The sequence below is a fragment of the Myxocyprinus asiaticus genome, chromosome 26, assembly GCF_019703515.2.
Source record: "Myxocyprinus asiaticus isolate MX2 ecotype Aquarium Trade chromosome 26, UBuf_Myxa_2, whole genome shotgun sequence".
In the NCBI taxonomy this organism is placed as follows: Eukaryota; Metazoa; Chordata; class Actinopteri; order Cypriniformes; family Catostomidae; genus Myxocyprinus; species Myxocyprinus asiaticus.
The window spans coordinates 15,318,781-15,342,101 of NC_059369.1; the positions used below are offsets into that span (position 1 = coordinate 15,318,781).

At 38.0% G+C, this 23,321-nt stretch overlaps 1 long non-coding RNA gene across 3 annotated transcripts; it reads left to right on the forward strand.

Moving 5' to 3' along the window:
* Positions 1-692: 692 nt before the first annotated feature.
* Positions 693-21,469, forward strand: LOC127417216 (uncharacterized). Of its 3 annotated transcripts, none has more exons than XR_007893237.1 (5): positions 693-819; positions 1,911-2,009; positions 2,213-2,350; positions 18,511-19,582; positions 20,219-21,469. It is a non-coding gene; the product is annotated as an uncharacterized LOC127417216 (long non-coding RNA). The 3 variants fall into 3 exon arrangements; XR_007893238.1 differs by having other exon boundaries at positions 18,511-18,656; XR_007893236.1 differs by having other exon boundaries at positions 18,511-21,469.
* Positions 21,470-23,321: the final 1,852 nt, after the last annotated feature.

The window sequence follows — 23,321 nt, forward strand, 5'->3', positions numbered from 1 at the left end:
GCTCAGTCAGAGCCAGTTATCGGAGAAACTGAGCAGCGATCTCAACACATTTATTATCAAACTGACAACATAAACGCACAAGCACATCACGGTCTTTGCTTACGAAGAGGCTGTAGCCGTTGAAACAATAGTGAGTAAAAGATAACCATATTTTAACGTTTTGAATCACTATACACTAAATATAAAGGGAAGAACACTTACTCGTGCATCCCAAGATAACTGCATTCAAAAATATAAATAAAATCCAGAGGCATCCAAAGCGTTGTATTCATTAGTGATCACCGCAGCAATTCAGGCGTGAAATGTCTCAAACACAACCGCAAATTTGCCGTTATTCCTCCTCATTCGAAGTGTAAATTCAAGCCAACTGACCCGCAACCAAGGAAGTTTGGGTTAAGGAACGATAGATAGGGGTTGCAAAGTGAAGCATCTACATGTACTTGCTTGTGGAAACTATGCCAGGGTTTAAGCGGACTAAATGATTGGAGAAGTCCTGCATACGTCACCAGAGATAAGTCTGTCCTTTCACCGGAAGATCAAATTATGAATTATTTTGATTAAAGATTATAAGGTCAAAATAAATAAATAAAACATATGCATGGATGAATCGTTCACAATAATATCAATAACATGGATTTAGAAAATAGATGAATTTTCATTTCATGCCGACTTTAATCAGTCATATTCGCCGGTAGTGACGTCATCGTGGCGCGACAGCGCTTGACAGCGAACGAACTGCAAACTCCAGATACACAAACACATAAACTGATTTAAAACAACTTAAGCAAGAGATTCGACACACTTCTAAACTTGAACCTGGTAGGCAACTGTTTGCTTTGTTTTAACAGAAAATTGAGAACTGGTGTGTGACAGAAATGAAGAGAAATATTTACAAACATACTAACTAAACACAACATCGGTATTATATATTTTTTTTAAATACAAGATTAAACTGTTGGGCTCTTTACGATTAATATTATTTATTTGCATAGTACATGTCACCGGTTCTCCTGATTTACACAAACATCAACTGTCACTATAACTTATGAAGTAGGCCTAACATAAAGTACCATGGTACTACCATGTTTGTTTTTATTTTTAATTTGTTTTGTTTTAAATGTTACGATGGTAGTTCCATTGTAGTTATTTAATTACCATGTAAATACCATGGTACGTGAATACGGTAACCCTTCAAACTAGTCCTGTGGTACTATGGTAATGATGGTGTCAGATGGTACCCTTACAAAAGTGTAGGCTACACCCACAATACAAAAATACCATGATAGGACTGAGTTTTCTGCACATGTACCATGGTGTTACCATGTTTTATTTTATTTTATTGTATTTTATTATTTTTTGGACATGTACCATGGTAGCATCATGCACAATTTTTTTTACCATGGTTCATGTCCATTACAGCCATGGCGCTATCATGTATTTTTGTACTGTGAGCGTACTTTTTGTAAATAAATAAAATATATATATATATATATATATATATATATATATTTTTTTTTTTTACATGGTGCTCTAAATTACTAATCAGAATCAGCTTTATTGCCAAGTATGCTTACACATACAAGGAATTTGTCTTGGTGACAGGAGCTTCCAGTGTACAACAATACAAAAACAGCAACAAGACATAGATAATAATAAACAATAAAACTAATTATACACATATGTACAGACAAAAACATACATTCACACATACACATGGGTAGTGCAAATCTAATACAATGTGTTATGTACAGTGCAAATACAAATCTGTTCTGTACAGTGCAAATGTTTTTTTTAAATATTTTTTTTTTTTTATGAGAATACCATGGTACTACCATGTTTTTTGGACCTATACCATTTTTTGGACCTGTACCATGATAGTACAATGTACATTAACTGTGTGGTCTCTTTAGTGGTGTATAAGGCTGAAGTGTCTGCACTGGACCCAAACTCACTCTCCAGCAGCCCTTTCATAACTTTGTCCATTGCCCTGTGCCAAAGGTCATGTTCCGGTAAGAATTCTACAGTGCTTGGAAACATGACTTTTTGTTGTATGTTTATTGCATAAATATACACCACTTCTTTTTTGGACTGTTGAAAAATCACTGAATTAGCTGTGGGTAAAAGATCAGTTGGCCTTGAATACTCATCTGTTTATGGATTTACACAAAGGGAAACAAAATGATCATCTATGTATTTTCCCTCTTTCACACAGTGCAATGGATATAATGGAGCTGAAGATTCTTGAAAGTGTAAACAGCAGAGAAGGCAGCTCTGACCTAACATCATCATCATAGCATCACACAGTAGAAACGGCAGTCACCAAGTCCTCCTGTCAGGCTACTGCGCAAAGGTGAAAGAACCTGAAAACTTATGAACTACCCATTTCTGATAAAGTTTGCATAAGGCTGCAGTTAGTCTGTCTGTGTGATAGATGCAGTTCATTTGGCATAGGCTGAAAAAAGGCCAAATCACATGGACTAGAACACAACTGTTATATTCAGATGTTTTGTTATGTCCGTTGTTGCTGTAAGATCAGTTGTGCAGCATATGCTCTTTTATGTGCACAAAGCGTTTCTGGGTACGCTTTGCAAAAAAAATCAGTCGGACTGGAGCATTTACATGAAATTTTAAAAGTTTGTCAGCAGATAATTAATTGGTCCCATTTAAACCTGGTATTAACATGCGTCTTATGATCATAAGTGGATATCACCTTCCTCACACAATAGCCCCTTTCACACATGCAACCAAGTAAATTACAGGAAAATCATTAGGTTGCCTTTACTGGTAAAGGTACCACATGTGCTATTCACACATGCAACGACTTTGTCTTTTTTCCATTTTGCTAGTACCATTGACTCATCAGCACAAATTGCCATTAAACTCTGTGACTTCGTTTGCCGGAAACGACATCTACAAGGCTGTGCTGTAAATGTAGTGTTTTTGTTTGAAAACATGGTGGGGTATTATTTTGAATCTGAATGTATGCGGTCGGTAAGGTTGGTGATGTTTTCAATTTTTTGGCAAATGTTTACATTTATGCAGTTGCTCTAGTCTCAACGACAGCATATGCGACAACTTCAAATAATACTCACGAACTACAGAGAACAAAATGCTGTCGCTAGCATTCGAAGGCAGAGAGGTGGAGATTCGCTCGGATGTAGAGAAGCGCTCAGGTTTCACAATCTGACCTATTTGCTGACATTTTTCTTACTTCCAATTCACCGGTGTTACAGCACGGAGTAATTACATCATCTTACATCAGCATGTCCTGACCTCGTACGAACTGAAACCGGTAATCTTATGGCTCTGTTCACACATACCATCAATATGGAAATTTATTGGTAACGATACAACTTCTCATTTAGGGAAATTGCCAGAGCAAAATTTACCAGTATTTTCAAAAGCGTCATGTTCACACATGACCTCTAACCTGAAAATTGCAGTACATTTTATGGAAAAGGCTGTATATGTGAAAGGGGCTAATGTCTGACTGTCTGTCAGTCTCATTCTATTCTTTTCTACTCTATTCTATTCTATAAAACACCAAAAGACTACCCACTTATCTAGCACAAAATCATTGCACCAAAACAAAGGTTTTAAACTTTTTGTGCTAGGCATGGCTTTAAAAGAACAAGACAAAGTAAGAAATTTACAGTATCTAGTCATGAAATCAGAGACCCTACACCCTTGGCGATATCTAGACAGAAGTGGTTGCTAAATCATGTTAATATTACTTCAAATGAATTATCCTGCAGAAACTTGGGCTCATTTAAAATCCAGATTTTCTTGTTAAAGTGCAGAAATGTAATGTTATGTAGCTTCAGACGTTTGTCTAAAAGGCATTAAAAAATCAGATGAACCACCACTACCATCTTCTATTGTTTTTTTATTCAATAAAATTTTGAGTCTATTTGTAATTACAGACTAGAGATGAAAGAGGCGGAGACACCGATTAATGAGTGAATCTTTTGGTGTTCATTTACAACTCTTTTGAACAGGCTGAAGACTCCTATAATCCCTGGTGTTTATCTGGGTCAGATAACTTTTGGCACTGAACAGATCTGAACAGGATTAGTTAGATATGAGCGGTTTGTCTTTATAACACAGCACAGTCCTGTTTATTCCCCTCTGAGCCATTTGATTCTTCCGTTATTTTTCTGAGTTATTTCCAGGAGTTTTTCTAGTCCGAGAATGATGTGACTCTTGGCAGGATCCAGGAATGCAGCAGCGGGGGAGAGCACAAGCGGTTATCAGGGCAGCAGCATTGTGTTGCAATGTTGTCTGGCATCAGAAATGGCCCTGTTTACACTAGCACGCTATTACTGCAACTGAATGTGAACTACATTGCCATACTTTTCCTGCAGCTGTACGTAAACTACACTAACACGCTAATACGGCTGCGGTAAATGGACTATGCTAACATGGTATTCCTGCAAATGAATGTGAAGTACATTGGCATGCTGTCATTGCAGCTGTATTTAAACTGCTCTGATGCTGTTAATGCAACAGTATCTGGACTATACTAACACGTTATTACTGCAACTGAATGTGAAGTACATTAGCAGGCTATTTTTGCAACTGCACTAACATGCTATTACTGCGACTGTATCTGTACTACACACTGTAAAAAAAAAAATCCTGTTGTTTTTACAACAAAAAAATACTGGTAGCTGTGGTTGCCAGAATAAATATGTAAAAAATACAGTAAAAATGTAAACAACTTTACAGAACAACCTGTACATTTTACAGTTTAAAATGGTAATTTACATGACCACGCTGGCACTGTAAAAAAACAAAAACAAAAAAGCTGTAGAGACAGTCCTCCGTGTCACTCACACAAACACTAAACACCATCAGGGTAACATGTGAAATTAAAATAATGCAGTAAACATTAACTAAACTACATCAAATATAACACAGAACACCCCAAAGTACATAACTGATATTAAAAATAAGAAGAAACATAACTATTCCCATAACATATAATGAAAATGATGGGTCATGCAGGGAATTGTGGGAATGCCCGATTATAGTTTTTTAATGTAATTTTAACAATAATTTACTGTAAAAAGTACATGTACTCTCTTGTTAAACAATGTAAATTTTTACCATTAATTATACAGGAAAATCATACTTTTTACATCTAAAAAATGTAATTTTTACAACATTTTATTGTAAAAACTACTGTATTGTCTTTTAAAATATATTACCATTTTTTACTGTATATTTTACAGTTAATACTCATTAATCAAAGTTTTTTCTGTAGCATTTTTACAGTCTTTTACTGTTAAAATTACAGACATTTTTTACAGTGCACACTGTTACTGCATGTGAACAACATTAACACGCTATTTCTGTGATTATGTAAACAACACTAACACGCTGTTACTGCAGCTCCTGAGGAAGAGATTATGCAAGGCTGCATTTACGTGCCTTTCTCTTTCCTTTTCTCGCTCTCTCGTTCTCATGACAGGAAATTCCCCACAACAGGAAGTTGAGTCCCAGCATTTTAGGAGGGAGGGGGCAGAAGATATTGATTGAGAAGGTGGTTTACCTTTTTTTTTCAGTGTAATCTCTCCCCTCACGGGCTGCTGGCCAACAGCTAATACACAAATTACATGGGCCAAGGTGCAGACGGACGGACGGGGCAGGGCAGCTATTTTCACACGCAATGTTCGGCACCGCTGCTCACCCTGGGTCATGTGTACAAAGGGACAAAGGATATCTAAGGCTGGGTTGGTCTCTTATTTGAGGGTTCTCAGCTTCAGAAACATTTGCATTTGATCTGGTGTTAATCTTTCTGGGAGACGGTGACTTTTAGTGGCTCAGAAATACTAAAAAGACTCACCGCATTCAATACAGTCTTCTTGGAATTAAAGAAATATTCTGGGTTCAATGGAAGTTGAGCTCAATGTACAGTTTCCGTGACATGCTGTCAGTTACCAGATAATTCCAACTCATCACTCAGTTTGTAAAAACAAACATACATTTTAAACATTATGCAAGTTAACACGAGGAACCTTGTTTGTGTAAAATTATAGGCCTATTTAAAGGGATAGTTCACCCAAAAATGAAAATTCTCTCATTATTCATTTACCCTGATGCCATCCCACAAATGAAGATTTTTAGAAGATAGAGCTCTGTCAGGTATTTATAATGCAAGTAAACAGGTGCCAGCACTTTGACGGTCCAGAAGTCACATTTAGGCAGCATAAAAGTGATACATGCGACTCCAGTCGATCAATGAATGTCTTCTGAAGCAAATCGATACGTTTGTGTAAAATAAATCAATAATTAAAATGTTATTAACTTTTAAAAGCGCTTCCTGCCCGCAGTCGACACATCACGTAGCTGTTGCATGACGTAAGCGTGTCGGCGAGTTCACACGAGAATTCGGAATCGGCGCTTATTTACAACAGAAGAACGAACATCACGTGAGAGTTGGCCATTTCAAACAGCATCAGAACCCTGGACGGAAGCGCCGATTTAAAGTTAAACAAATGTAATTATCGATAGGTTTCTTACATAAACCTATCGATTTGCTTCAGAAGACATTAATTGATCGACTGGAGTCGTGTGGATTACTTTTATGCTGCCTAAATGTGACTTGAGCTGCCAAAGTGCTGACGCTCGTTTACTTGCATTATAAATACCTGACAGAGCTCTATCTTCTTCTAAAAATATTTCTGAAGAAAGACAGTCATGCACATCTGGGATGTCATCAGGGTAAGTGATTAATGAGAGAATTTTCATTTTTGGGTGAACTATCCCTTTAATATTTTGAATCCTGTCATGACCTTGTGGTAATTTGTTGTTATGAAAATTACCAAGGAATTGTAAAGTGCAAAATGTAAATACACAGACAGTTGATTCTATCACACTTGTCTTATGATAAACATAATATTTAAGTCTTTTGGCTATACTTTTTAAACTTTTTGGACCGATTCAAAATTGTTTATTATTTATTTATTAGTATTTATTAATTATTATTATTATGAGTCTAAATAATTTTCTGTGGTAACTGCAGTCAAGAGCACTTAACTTGTATTGAATGTTGAATATTCCTCCTTTTTCAAACCTGTCACACTTTAAAAATGCCCTTCACATGCTGATTTGCACTTTTATCTCTCCGTTTCCAATGCTGGAAGTTTGGGCATTTTTTGCTCTTGCCCTAATATTGCTGTCACTTCCTTCCTGTTCTTGATTGGTTGCTGTCAGGTGGGCAGTGTTCAAGTCTGGACTTGACCAAAGAGTTATAAAACACACATACACAGTTGGCTATTTATAACACAACTGTCTACTGTTAGTATTTTTTATGGAAAAATGATGTAATGTCTCTTTCTGCTTGCCATGTTGTGTGGTTATGCATAATCTCTGAAGAATGTTAGATGTTGCGTGTCAACGTTGTGAGGACAAACACACTACATCCCTGAAACAGCACATTTTCAGGAAGTTATTTCAGAATGAAACTATCAGGAGTTTTTGATTGATTTATTGATATTTTTTACTCTCTGAAGAGATTCAGGGGAACTTCCAGCTTTCGATCTGAGCAGTACCACATTAAATCTGAGCTTTTCTCGTGTAGTTACAGTATCAGTAAGTCACTGGAGTTCTGGTAATTCTGTGAATCTCACGAAACCTGTCAAGAACATGTCCAGGTCATATTTCACCCAAAATCAAAAGAAAGAATTCCAAAACACACACAAATTCTCTTTACTTTGATGCAGAAAAATATACTATTCTCATTTCTGTAATGTTATCTTAAAAGTAATTACAAATTATTGAAAAGTATTTATATCATTGCAGCATTTGTTGAACTTTAATTTTTGCTACTGACAACAGTTGTATTTCAGTATTTTTGCTGTTTTTTCAGTAAAGCCACTATGTTACAGTAATGGGAAGTTATTTAGAATCATCATCATCATCTTTGAGAATAATCAGAATTATAAAAACAAATATCTCAACGCAAATGCTTAATTGTCTGGAAAATAATACCACAATGCAAAAAATCGAAATAGTCCTAAAAATAGGCTTAATTTTCGTCATGCAAAATATAATTTCCGGTGCCTTTTGATTTTCTGGTGAAATGTCAATCTGAACATGCTCTTTTTGAGATTCACTTTTTGTTAGATTCACCCAATTACAATTGCAATTATTTGTTCAAAAAATGTAAAATGAATTCCAAATGGGCTGAGACTGTCATAGTGCCGTTATAGAACAGAACCGTGGCACTCAATGTTGAAGATATTATCTAGACCAGCGTTTCTCAAACTGAGGTCCGCGGACCCCCGGGGGTCCTTTTTGAATGGCCAGGGGGTCCGTGGGAATTCCCTGAACATTGTGTTACAATGTTGTTAGCAAATAGGCAATAAAAAGCGATACAAATAATGACTTGATATAAAGCTATTAACTAGTATAAAAATATGACATAACAGAAGTTTTGAACAATATATTCAAACAGCCTATGTAAAAAAAAAGTTGTAGATTCTGGACTGCAAATTTAAGTGTAGGAAAATCCGCTTGTTATCATGGTAACAGCGACTTCTCTGATTGGTGAATGAATCTCGCTTCAAGATGAAATGACTATTTACAGGAGTTTTTGTGGATGATGTTGGACAATATCCATCAAACATTGAGACACAGAGCTGTTACTTCATCCAGTAAAAAAGAGAAGGGGTTTAACAATGTGAATTTCAAGTTCTATCGACCAAAATGAGTGTGAATATTCACAAGTCACAACTGACCAGTACTGGATTAGCAGGGTCCCGTTTCTGAATTCATATACTTATAATTAGTTTGCTTAATCTTGCACTAGATAAAGTGTGCTACTGTCATATTATAAGTTAGTATAATATGACAGTTGACGTTCCAGCTTCATGTCAAACGCGATCATATATTTCCTCACACAGTGTTCCTTTTTTTAACCATACCATCTGTCTAATAGTGGTTGTCAATATTAGTTCATTTCATTGTATTTATGCGTTATATATAATTTTCCACTTCAGTAAAACTGCCATTTATGTGATTATAAATCGCATCCCATTCGCTGCTGAATGAAAGAGAGATGTAGGAATACTTATGAAAACTTTATATTTTCCTATTCTTCCTTATTTGCAGAAAAGCAAAATGTGACAGTTAACAATGGTACATAAAATAATGATTAAATTGTGTTATTGTATCATTACTGTTGTTTAAATATCATCAATAATGTGATATTATAGTAACAAATAAAAACAAATTAATCAATCCACAACTGTTTATTTTTCTTCAGAAGAATATGGTGCTTTACTCATGTGTAAACTCATGCTTTGACTATAGGGGGAAATCATAATAGTTTCTAAAAAAAAAAAACAATACTGTTTGAGCTTTGTAGTGTTCTCGTGAAGTTTCCTCCTGCGAATGGCACTAAAACGGACTGTCTCCCTAACTTCGTTTTTTTGTTTTTTTTGCTGTATTTGATATGAATTGTTTGAATTGTTGTTTTTCTCACTTGTAACTTACTGTATAATCACTGGATGTAAATGTAATTGAAACACCTTGCACACAGAAGCCCGACACAAAAGGACAGCAGTGCCCAATGCTTTATATCATATGTATTTAAACTTATTTTTATACTTCATGTAAATAATATCATATTTGTTGAGATGGTGGTGGTGAGGCAGGGAATTTGAGGTTATGAAAGGGGTCCTTGGTTCAGAAAAGTTTAAGAAACCCTGATCTAGACCCCTTGAGAATGCACAACCATAAACTGAACATCACAGATCAGAGATGTGTTAATTGATTAATTAGCATCGGTTCAGCAGGGCGCATTGGGACATGAGCTGTTAGGATGTGTCTCATGTTACGTGTCTGCATGCATGTGTGTCAGGGCTGTGTCTAGGGCTGAGGTGACAGTGGCTTTGTGTGAGTGTGTACGTGACAGCATGTATCGGAAGCTGAGTCTTGCGTGAGAGTGTGGTGCGGCTGGCAGTGACTGAGACACTGGCATGCAAAAGTGTGTTAGCGTGAGAGGTGCGCTGGGCTGCGGCGGAACACCAGGTTTTTCCAGTTTTTTTTGTTCCCAGCCTCTTTTTTGTGTTTGCTTTAAGCACGCATTAGTACACAAGTGTATCAGTCCAGCAATATCACAGCTCTGAAGAGAGACACACTGATTTGTTGCATTCCAGTGCACTGAGACGCATCAGACGAGATGCCCCGTTACTGATGCTGTGACCTCCAGTTGCTGAGTACTGAATATTGCTGAATACTGTTTGGAAGCCGTTTGTGTAGCAGACTTCGGGGCTGTTGGCTTGTAGGCCACAGGATATGCCTGATTCCTTGATAATACATTATGCTGGAAGCAGCTACAAGAAGCATTGAGTCTGTGACCAAAATTTTCAGAGGAAAATTTCCTCCAGTGATTAAATCGCTGGAGTCTTTGTGCTGTTAGTTGCTAGTAGGAGACTGCAGTTTCCAACTGAATCAGTGGACAGTTCACTGTTATCACTGCCATTGGTAGTCATTGGAATGTGTCACTGCTAATTGGCATAATGCTGAACTCTGCTGAACTTTTTTTGCAAGTTGCTTATCATTGTGAAGTCCCTTTAAAATTAGCTACATTTGTAGGCAGTAGATAGTAAGGCAGCTCTCTAGGTTTTGTTCTAACAGTGGAAAACATTCATAAACTGTATTGATGGACCTTAGGTAAATCACTTGTGTGAGAAACAACAATTGCAAGGAGATGCAAGGAGCGTCTAGGTACTGCATTAGATGTCTAACCCTAACCCAACTCTAACCCAACCCTTATTAGTGACATTAATTAAACTCCCTCTTTTTTTCATTATGTTAAAGGTTCTCACAGTAAGCGCTTACATCAGGCAGTGGCTAGTAAGGACTCATAACAGTGAAAGATCAGGAATGTTTTGGAATGGAACACACCTGATGCCGAACCATTACATGACACAATGAAAATGTTTTAGAGGGCAAACCGATCGAGTTCAGAATAAAACAGTACCACAGCACAGAGAAAAAGAGAACTAAATGTAGTTGTAAGAACCTCTTTGTCTTTCTGTTGGTCTCTCTGTTGTCTTTCTACCTCTGTTCCAAACCTGATTAAGCAGTCTACTGTCTCTATAGACAGGTATCTTCTAAGGCAACATCCAAGCCAAATGGAGCTTCGTAAGTGACAGATTTGAAATTAGGGATGTGCAAGATGACTAGTTGTTGGGTTGTCTGAATGACTAGTCAACTTGTTAATCTCAGGGAACTCAGTCCTTTATCATATCCAGGGGTTGTGTCAACTGAATACTCTCCATCATTTACCAATTCTTTTGAGACATTGACAGATAATTTCAAATTCTGCCCGTCATTTTGACAGATACGAAAAATATTAATAACCAGTGCATCAGTTTTGACTTCACAGTTTCTCTCACACACACTCTCGCTGTGTATGTGTGTCTTTTATTGCCTGGTATTAAGATGTGTATTAACAGTAAAGACGCTGACTGCCACACCTGGAGTCGCAAGTTCGAATCCAGGGCGTGCTGAGTGATTCCAGTCAGGCTTCCTAAGCAACTAATTGGCCCGGTTGCTAGGGTGGGTAGTCACGTTGGGTTAACCTCCTCGTGGTCGCTATAATGTGGTTCTCGTTCTCGCTGGGGCACGTGGTGAGTTGAGCGTAGTCCGTGGCAACGCGCTCAACAAGCCACATGATAAGATGCGCGGGTTGACGGTCTCAGACGCAGAGGCAACTGGGATTCATCCTCCGCCACCCAGACTGAGGACGAATCACTACGTGACCACGAGGACTTAAAAGCACATTGGGAATTGGGCATTCCAAATTGGGAGGAAAAAAAAAATTTTAAATCTTGTTTTTGTGCAGCGGTTGATTGACAGGTAGAACTGTCACCCAAGGACTCCTTGGTTTTATCAGACTTGCGCTTGGGTAGTCAAAAAATAGATAGTTTAAGCCTATCCACTATCATATGCCATTATAATAGATGCTACGCCCCTGAATGTAGTACTTATAAAATTAAAACAAGTATGACGGATAAAAAAAAAGACCATGATGGAAATTTTACAGCTGTTACAACAGAGTGACGGAGAAAGTTTTTTTTTCTAGCACAACCTCTGATCATATCCACCAGACACTATAAGATGTGTGTTTTGGTGAGCGTTCACATAGAATGGAAAGATCTTAGAAGGCAGCATCATTTTCCTTGAATAAGCCTTTGTGACTGGAGCATTCATATCATGCCTAATATGTCTAGGTAGGCAGTTCATGATGTTTTGGAACAGATCTACTGTGTCTTCCTGTGTGCAGCTCTTCCACTCATCTTCCGGCTTTGTTGGCAGTTGTGTTGGCACAGGGACATAAAGCTTGCCGTGATGCTATCGGAGCGGTTGTTGATGAATCCATCATCTGCCGCACAACCACTTCCAGCTCTGTACCACTGCCGGCCACGAAGGAATAGGAACGCAGTGTTCGGCTCTAAAAATATCCCGCAGATAAACAAGCAGAGAGAATTACCTCCCAAAAAGTAGTGCAGCCGTGCCGTATCCCCTTTCATCAGAGCATAGCGTGGAGAGATGGGCTGATAAAGACGTGCCCGGAAAACCACTAGAAACGAGTGCCAAGCCCAAAATGGCCGCCAACGGCAACCCTTAAAGGTTAACCCTTAAACCTAAGACACATAACGACTGTTAAAACCTTTTTTCTTTTTTTTAAACAGATCTTAATGTGCAGCGTCAAGTATAAGAAGACCATTTGTAGGTTGATTCCACCTAAAAGTGTAATGGTGTGGCTCTGTGGACTATTTAAAAATGTTTCTGTTTGTTTGAGTGGCCCGTCCAGCCAGACACAGCAACGTTGGCTCGACCAATGGTGTGAGTTTGGGAGTACCATGTCTATACACAGTATTGACTAAAGAATACAGATCAGCATCAAATGGCCAAAACAATCTATTTTATAATTATTTAACATCATTGTTCACTGGGAGTTTAAACCTTTGCAGAGGGTCTTTGTTATTTAACGGTAGACTGATTGACTTGAAAGCACTTGTTATGAGAGCATAGTACACACATCTTTAGGAGGGTCATGATACAAGCGTGTGTGACCTTGATGTTTAAGAGGGGCTTAAACCACTTATGTTGGCATCTCGCCCTCTTGAATTGGACTTTAGCATATGATTCAGCGCTGTGAATGCCCCTGACCCCTAACACACACACAGATCAATACATAATGACACACACTTACAAAAGCATCCACTCTCTTTTCTCACATAACAATCCCAAAGTCTGTGCGTGTTGGATAAGAGTTACACACATGCTGAACTATTCAGAAAACGGCATACAGATTAAACCAGTTTAGACCGGTTTTGGCATTTAGCGGTGAGATACGACCCCTCAAAGGGCATAAGTGATACAAAAACACAGAGACACTGACTGTTTATGTTTATCACCACTGAAACACACAATGTTGAAGTCATGTATATTGAACATGTCACAGATGAAATACACGAGAGTCTCAGTTTGTGCATCTGTGTGTCACAACGCTTCGCATAACTCCAACACATTAAACAGTGGAGCAAAGCGTCAAGTGTTAAGCTAGGACCATACTTAACACAAGTATGCAGATGCAAGCGCTTGGCCAGCGCATTGCCAACGCGCTGCATTTGAATATGCTGTACATGCGTTCTTGTGTTACTATGGCGGTAACAAACCTCAGTACTCAAGGGGGCGATAGAGTTACCTTCAAACATCTGAGCCATTTAACTGGATGTTTTAAGTAAGTTACTATAAATATATTGATATTGTTGCTCCGGCTTGACAGTAGTTTGCTTCAAAGAGAAAATTAAACATAGAAGCAGACAGTTCACACTGATGTCTGCTATAGCGCTCCTTGTGGCAACTTTGAGAATGCAATTCATAATTGGGTTGAGTTATGAACTGCGGTCTGACACATTTTGGATCACAACAATGCACAAAATCTAGCTTGATCTGCTAGAGGCATCTAAGCGTTCAAGTACTTAAGTAGAGTATGTTTCGGCCTTTACCTCTGATAGACCATTGCCACGTTTTAACCTCACACGATACTTCTGTCATTTGCTTTCACTATTTTTACAGTTTACTGGTCGTCAGAGTGACAGATAAAGATTTTTTCTAGTGCAACCTCTGATCATATCCACCAGACACTATAAGATGTGTGTTTCAGTGAGCGTTCACATAGAATGGAAAGATGTATCTTAGAAGGCAGCATAATTTTCTTTGAAACAGCCTTTGTGACTGGAGCATTCATATGATGCCTAAAATGTCTAGGTAGGCAGTTCATGATGTTTTGGAACAGATCTACTGTGTCTTCCTTTGTTCATCTCTTCCACTCATCAACATTTCACACTATCTGAGAGGAACAGGTAAGTTATTGTTGAGAAGATATTACGCCCAACATGTCTTGCATCGTCGACACGTCTGCCTTCCGTAGAGGTGAGGTTTGTAATTTCTGTGACTCTAGTGTAACTAAATTAAATTGCACAAATAAAGGCCATTATCAAGGCCATTGGTCAGAATACATATAGGCCTGCTGCAGTGTTGCAATATAGTGCAACGATCGGGTTACTGAAGTAAAAATCCCATAACTTTTTTCCATAGGGAAATTAATTTTTAACGATAACTTATTAACCTTAAAAGACAGACCAACCATGAACTCAGAGCTTTTTAATCAATGATATGTTCTTCTGTTGAAGCCACCATTCCATGTTATTTTAACCTAATTTTGGAAATTCATGTTTAATAGCAAAATGTCTGGTAAAGAACAATAATATCCATGATCCTGAAGATCACAGTCCACCAATCAGCAAATTACTCCCATGACATACTGTGAACGATACAATAGAGTTGGTCTCCCTATACTGTCAAACTACTTGTATCTTTGCAAATATCTGAATATTTTGCAATAGACTCAAAATATATTGATTCAATACTGTGTAACAATTTTTTTTTTTTTTGGTTCCTGGGTAGTAAGTGTTATTTCCTAATTGCTTATGCCTCAAAAGTATAGAAAATGGCTATTATTCCCCACAAACTTTGCTTTTGTGACCAGGACAGTGATATTTTGAAATGTACCTATTTCCAATGAGGAAACAGGAGAATTTGTGTCTTTTCGTTCACATAAAGTCAGAAAAAACAACATGAATCCAAATTAACATGTATTTATACTAAACTAATACAAAAATGACTACAAAAGATTTAGAAGGGAGTAGTTTTTCGAGATTTACGATTATACTGTAACTCACTTTCACAAATCAGCCCCCAAATGTAGTCTCCCATCATGTTCTCGTTATACTGTCCTTGGTAGCAGTGTTCAAAGTCCAGTATATCCTGATGGAAGCACTTGCCTTGCTCCTCCGAGTACACTTCCAGTTATATACTGGGCTCCTTAAAAAAACATAAAAACAAAGTTTTGAAAGTGACACAGTCAGGGCCTTTTCTGAGCATATGGGGGCCCTAAGTGAAAAATCCTACTTGGAGGCCTCTCGCAATCTAAACCCCACCTCTCAATCATTACATTCTCTCTTCCCTCTTGTGCCACAGGGGGGCCTCCATACGTGTAAAACTGAGCCATAGCAGATGCCTGAGTCTTTCTCGTAGCATTTAGTGTATTTAAAAAAAAATACCTTGCTTTGCAGAGCCCCCTGGTGGCTAAGTGCCCATTTTATACCGCTTTTACCCTGGCCACAATAAATCAAATGGTGCACAGTCCCATTGTACATTCATAGTTCTTGCTGTATTGTGGCAGTAACAAACTGTTCAATTAATTTCAACTAATGTGCTCAGAAAGATTCTCTTCAAACTGTTGCTCCGCCATGACCGTAGTTGACCTGAAAGAGAAAGCTGACCATACACGCGATGGGAGGAGAAGGTGCCTCAGGTTGTTCCTGGCAGTATTCTCAACCTTACAGGCTCCATATGATTAGGATTAGGTTCGGGCGGGGTTGAGGCATCTGCTGCCTTTCAGGAACAAACAGAAGCACCTTTGTACAAACGGCGACCGTACAAGACAGTTTACTCTAATGCCCTCCATAGCACCCCTTGTGGCAACACTGAGAATGCAACATGTTCTGTATTGCATTGACACATTGCGGAATGCAATGGCGTGTGCAATCGAGATTGTGCAGCCAAAAGCATCTGCATTCACATATTTTTGCAGAATATGTTTCGGGCATTTGAATCTAACAGTATCTCTGCTTCCATGTTTTCATTTGTGCAACTGGGGCTGGTTGCACCAGCTATATGTAAGTTACAACTTAGCCTAGTTGTGGCACTGAATACTTTAAAACGGCTCATCAGCATGAAACCATTCTAACGGTTCAGTTTTCAGGGTGGGTCACCCGGTGTCAAGTTTCAACATATTCAAAATATATAGGATATTAAAATGAATAAATGTCTATTTTTCCAGCCTGTTGTATTAGTATTTATTTATCACCCCTTATTTATTTTAGATACAGTTCCTATATATTGTTATTTACACAGGGCAAATATACTATTTATCAAATCTACTTTTATTACATATCGTATTTTAATGGGGATATAATTTATTACAGCTGACAGTTATGTGAGCATACAAGGTTTGAACATCAACCGTTACAAGATCAAATTGAAGTTCACTGCTTTTTAACACTTCTGTGTACAAATATGAAGGCTGTTTATTGGATCAATACAGGTAAACAAAATATTATGCGACTACGCATTATTTACAGAGCTTACAACCTACTAGTTAAGTCTTGCCTTAAGAACAGGTGGTGCAACCAAATTAAGCTGACTTTGTTACAAACTAACTAGTAGTTACTAAGCCCGTAGTGTGAACTTTACATCCCAACTTAAGTGTGACCTTACGCACAGCTGGTACAACCCTACCCTGGAGTTGTGCAGCACGCATCCTGCCTTTCCTGTTAATAGCATTAATGCAGCATTTCTTTGACCAATGCAACTGCATTTTGCGGCCTAATAATTTAAGCGCCGCGATTTATCGCTTTTGTGTTTAATACATTTGTGAAATCGCTCCCCACACCCCTCTGACTCTCTCTAATTCACAGTGGCACACCTCCAACCCTGCGATATTAGTTTCAGCTGTTGTTGTCATGCTTGAAGGTTTCTCTTTATTTTACCATGCTGGCTGCTGCGCTTTACCCTGTCGAGCAGGTTCGGCCTTGCGTGTGTATCCACACAGCTCTGTGGGTGTGAGTGTGTGGGTGGGTGGGTGTGTGTGATTGTCAGAGCAGGCATGCATTTATCTGCATATGTGTAGTGTTCTCGGGATCATGAGTAAGTTGGTCATTGCGTGTGTTGTTGGTGTGTGGATCAGGCCTTTATTAGCAAACAACACACTGTTTCCTCAGGACCCGGTTGCATGACAAATCTACAGTTGAGTGTGAGGCCCTTATCACCTTGCGTGTCCGTGTATGCGTGCATGTGTGTTCGGTTCAGATTGACTCACACACACATGGTGATATATTACCTTCCTTTGTGCAGGTGTGATAAAACCTTTGGGGTGGAGATACGGACGGGCCCGAGATAACATATCCTGCCTTTGCACGACATCTGTCTCGCTCTCCGTCTTTCTCTCTCTTATGTCATCTTGCCATTTGTCCTGCTTTCTGAATGTGTTTTTTTTTTTTTTTCAAACACTTCTGATTAATAGAGATATCGGTTGAGATACAGTGGGGATCTGAGTCCACATTGAAAATCTGGGATTCTAATAAGGTTTTCACCCAGCTCACTGATTTTTTTTTTTTCTTGTTGAACTTATCTTAGTTAAGTTGTGTGTGCAAAACTAAATTTTCTGACCCAGAATCACAGTGAAAAACATTACATGTAAATGAAAGTAAATCTGTAAGTGATATAATGTGGGTTATCAGCAGAAATTTTTGTGTGCAGCAGTGCTGCTCTGTGAAGATGCCACTAAACGGTATCTCACAGGTGATCTCACCAAACACACTGTGGCCGTGTATTAATTGAATTAATGAATTGAAATCTATTTTAATGTGCCAATATGTGCATCTTGCATTCATAGAATGATCTTCGTTTGTTACGTTGGGTGCAAATGGCTTACAGTTAGGCTAATGGACTATATCACTTGGTGGAAGATTTATTAAATCTGATTATTATTATCAATAAATGCAACTATTTGTTGAAAATAGGTGTATTTCTGTCATGTTGCAAGCAATAACCACGAGGCAATGCATTACAGTGATTTATGTGTGTATGTGTGTGTGTCTAAAAACACCCCTTACCTGTTGTAAAATCACTGTAGCACACATTTTAATGAAAGATTATGAAGAAGAACAACATTTTTATTCTTCAAAATAACATGCACCGATGGACTGTGCACAATAAGACAAGGAACGTGTATTTGGAAAACAAAAATTGTAATTTCATGTTTGATTCATAGTCCTCATTAAAGGTACCAGTTGGTCATCAGTTAAATAAATATTGTTAACTGTCTTTTCTCTCTCTCTCTCTCTTGTTCCGTTTCAGGTCTGGTGGCCCCAGCATGTTGTATGATCTGTGTAAGCATTGGCTGACCACCACAAAGCATCATGGTCTGTCGGTGGAGCTGCAACTGAAGATGATGGCCGTCTGCACTGGTCAAATGGCCCTATCACTGCTTGGGGGCCTCAACAGTTGAGGACGAAGAGTCTGACAGTTTTCAAACATCTGAACATTTACACATTAACATGTAGCATAGTTCTAATAATAAAAAATATAGAATAGAATAGAGTAGAATAGAATTATTTTTGTGTTTTACAAATATATTACAAAAGATATTGCACAAAAAAACATTACTGATAATAGGTGAACATCAAGGATCAGATTAAAAAAATAAAAAAGGCATGCCATGACCCCTTTAAGACATAAAGTACATGACAGTGTTTGCAATGTACATACAAAGCAATACACACAAAACAATACTAAATGTAGAGTATACTGTGTGTGTGTGTGTGTGTGTGTGTGTGTGTGTGTGTTCATGTATATTTGGTTTTGTGTGTGTGTGTGTTCAGGTATGTTTGGTTGTGTGTGTGTGTGTGTGTGTGTGTGTGTGTGTGTGTGTGTGTGTGTGTGTGTGTGTGTGTGTTTTCAGGTATATTTGGTTTACATGTATGTGTGTGTGTTCAGGTATATTTGGTTTCGTGTGTGTGTGTGTGTGTGTGTGTGTTCAGGTATATTTTGTTTCATGTATGTGTGTGTGTGTGTGTGTGTGTGTGTGTTCAGGTATATTTTGTTTCGTGTGTGTGTGTGTGTGTGTTCAGGTATATTTTGTTTCGTGTGTGTGTGTGTGTTCAGGTATATTTTGTTTCGTGTGTGTGTGTTCAGGTATATTTAGTTTCGTGTGTGTGTGTGTGTGTTCAGGTATATTTGGCTTATGAGGATTATTCACTAGCACTATTCTAGATTATACACATGTAATTGTGTGTGTGTATTCAGGTATATTTGGTTTACGTGTGTTAGATTTAGCCTAATAGTTTAATGTTGGTGTCTATCTTTAGTAAACTAAAGAAGTTTGGAAAGAGTGTAGTCTATGTGGAGTCTACTGGTGTTTACAGAGAGAGTAAGTAAATATTGGGTGAAACAGGTTAATGTGACATTTTTTTTTAAGTATTCACTAATTAAGGAATTAAGTAGTTTATTCGGTTAATTCCTCTCTTAGTTTAGTAATAGCGACCTGTATGACTGTGTTGTCACACAGTGGAATGAGTCATACTGATTCTTTGCTATTTAAGTGATACAGTTTCGCCCTCTGCTGGCATTCGCAGATTATCTGTGACCATTGATGGCCTGTCTATACACTGAGAGCAAATGACCACAAAACTAGAATGCTTATGTTATGGATAATTTTGTGGAAAAATATACACATTGATTTTTTTTTTAAAGAAATGTTTTATTAAATGTCGATGGAGCAACACAATTTTTGCGAAAGGAAATTATTAAAAAAACGTTTTGATTAAAAATCATGTAAATATTAAGGCAGCTCGAGGGATCTTTTACCCCACACATGTGGTTATGCATAGGGTAAAATTCAGAGTTTATTTTTATATTGTCTGTCTACTAAAGGATGATACGGGTTTTAATATTGAAGTACACTATTGAGTAATATGGGTATTAACACAATCACATTGCAATCTAGTTAATGTAATTATTAACTGATTACTGCTTTGGAGTAACAGGAGTCTCTATGCCCTCTCAGATTTGTGCATGACAGGGGTGGATCTGCTCATCAAAGATCTCAAAATAAAAGAACTCAAAGATCAGCATCACTGGTAGCAGGTAGCAGCGGACTGGGCCAATCAGAAGGGAGCTCCGGTGAGCGGCAGCGATCATGCAGTGGAGTCCCAGTCGTCGTTGCGTTTGGGGCTTCAGCTGCTCGTGGGTGACAGCAGAATTTACCTGTGTGACGTCGGTTTGCTCCCACCAGGTGTTTCACCATTTGGGGTGAAGTTTGTTATTCCTCTTCATTCAGTACAGCGGAAGAAAAAAATGCTTTAAACTGTTATTGCTGCTGCCAGTGCACTGTCCCTAATGCACCAGAATCATGTCGCTTTCAATTAAGTATGCATTGCACTTTAAAAGTAATGAGAATTTTGAACAAAAGATCCTTTAGAAGTCATAAACACGTTTTCAGATGGTGAAATATGAAGGTGCCTTCTGGCTAAATGTTATGGATATAAAACATTTGATTTTAGATTGGCACACCACTAACGCATCAGTACTTGGAGGGAGAAAATCTCATGAAAATATATCCACGTCAGATTTCACCAGAAAATCTAAAGAAAAAGTAAGAAATTATATTTCTCATTAAGAAAATTAAAAGTCTATTTTAGGTCCATTAATACTTATTTGCATTGTGAGAAATGACTGAAATACATTTACTCTCATATCTTTGTCTAAGTACAAGACTGTGCAAAAGTTTTAGGCACTTGTGAAAAATGTTGCATAGTGAGGATGTCTTCAAAAATAATGACATAAATAGTTTTCATTTATCAATTAATGTCATATAAAGTCCAGTAAACATAAAAAAGCTAAATCAATATTTGGTGTGACCACCTTTGCCTTTAAAACAGCACCAATTCTCCAGGTATACCTGGACACAGTTTTTCTTGGTTGTTGGCAGATAGGATATTCCAAGCTTCTTGGAGAATTCACCACAGTTCTTCTATCTGTTTAGACTCTCTCAATTGCTTCTGTCTCTATATGTAATCTCAGACTGACACAATGTTCAGTGGGGGGCTTTGTGGGGGCCATGACATCTGTTGCAGGGCTCCCTGTTCTTCTATTCTAATCTTTTCTATTTGCAAAAGTAATATTTGGGAGTGTAACATTTATATTTCCTATTGACACACTAAAGCTGAAGATATAAATAACCATCTTGAGACAAATGCTTTTGTGAAACATGTGGCAAAGACTTTTGTATAGTACTATATATCAAGTATTTTTAAAGCATCTTATTATTCTGAGAAAAGACATACTCCTGAGTCCTGAGGGAGTAGTATTTTTTTTTTTTTTTTTTTTGTACTTTAAGTTCATCTGAATGCTGCAGCATAGATTCATTCATCAGGGGAGAATCACTTTGATTTGATTCGTTTGAATTAACTCTGTTTCTTATTTGATGAGCTGTTGCTGTTGTACTTGTCAATAAATCCATTTTTTTTGGTTCAACAGTAATTTGCAGACTCTTATTTTCATACAGGTTTCATTGGAGTAAATTATTAAGAAATTGCACTGTGAAATTTCAGTTATTTCAATTAAATTTAGAGATTAAAGGCTGTTTGCAAGGCAACAACGAATACATTCAAATAACACTTCGGGTCGCAGTTTCTGTTCTGTGATTGGTGAGTTAATGTCTTTAACAAAGTCTTGATCATGTGATCTTGGTTGTGAGAACTCTCTAGTCTAGACCACATAAACATGGTTTTGGTTTGTGTTTCAGAACTTTAAGTCCTAGATGTTGGTCTCAGCCTATGTCTCAGACAAAACTGCAGTTTAGTTTCATGACCTGATAAATGGGAAAGATCTCCACAGCTCCACATTTCAGTAATGACATATTTCTGTTTTCTAGAAAAAATAAATAAGGTGAGGACTTGATTGCTAAAAGTTTAAAATTAATGGTAGACTAAATTCAGCATTTCAATTAATTACATTCAGATTTCAGGTGGACAGCCAGGTTCTTAAACTAACAGATAGTGGGTTTTGTAGGGTCTGGTGTTGACTGGTCATTCCTGGAATTCAGATATATTTAAATTCCCCGGATATTTCTTTTAAGTGATGGTTCACTCAAATGAAATGTTGGAAGCTTTTTACAAGATGTTGATATGGCTGTTGTAATTAATTAATTAAATATTGCATTAAAAAATCTTTATCATAAAAGAATATCTTTTTTCTCTCTTACCAAGCATTTTGTCATGTCCCTGAGGCCCTTCACTGAATTTGTACTTAAAAATGTTTTTTTTTTTTAAATGTTCACACTGTCTATAATTTTTGTTATTAATGTAAACATTTATTTTTGTTCCTTTGCTGATAAAGATATTCTTCCAAAAAATGTGTGATTTTATATATATATATATACACTATATTGCCAAAAGTATTCGCTCACCCATCCAAATAATTGAATTCAGGTGTTCCAATCACTTCCATGGCCACAGGCATGAAGCACCTAGGCATGCAGACTGCTTCTACAAACATTTGTGAAAGAATGGGCCGCTCTCAGGAGCTCAGTGAATTCCAGCATGGTACTGTGATAGGATGCCACCTGTGCAACAAGTCCAGTTGTGAAATTTCCTCGCTACTAAATATTCCACAGTCAACTGTCAGTGGTATTATAACAAAGTGGAAGCGATTGGGAATGACAGCAACTCAGCCACGAAGTGGTAGGCCATGTAAAATGACAGAGCGGGGTCAGCGGATGCTGAGGCGCATAGTGCGCAGAGGTCGCCAACTTTCTGCAGAGTCAATCACTACAGACCTCCAAAGTTCATGTGGCCTTCAGATTAGCTCAAGAACAGTGCGTAGAGAGCTTCATGGAATGGGTTTCCATGGCCGAGCAGCTGCATCCAAGCCATACATCACCAAGTGCAATGCAAAGCGTCGGATGCAGTGGTGTAAAGCACGCCGCCACTGGACTCTAGAGCAGTGGAGACGCATTCTCTGGAGTGACGAATCACGCTTCTCCATCTGGCAATCTGATGGACGAGTCTGGGTTTGGCGGTTGCCAGGAGAACGGTACTTGTCTGGCTGCATTGTGCCAGCTGTGAAGTTTGGTGGAGGGGGATTATGGTGTGGGGTTGTTTTTCAGG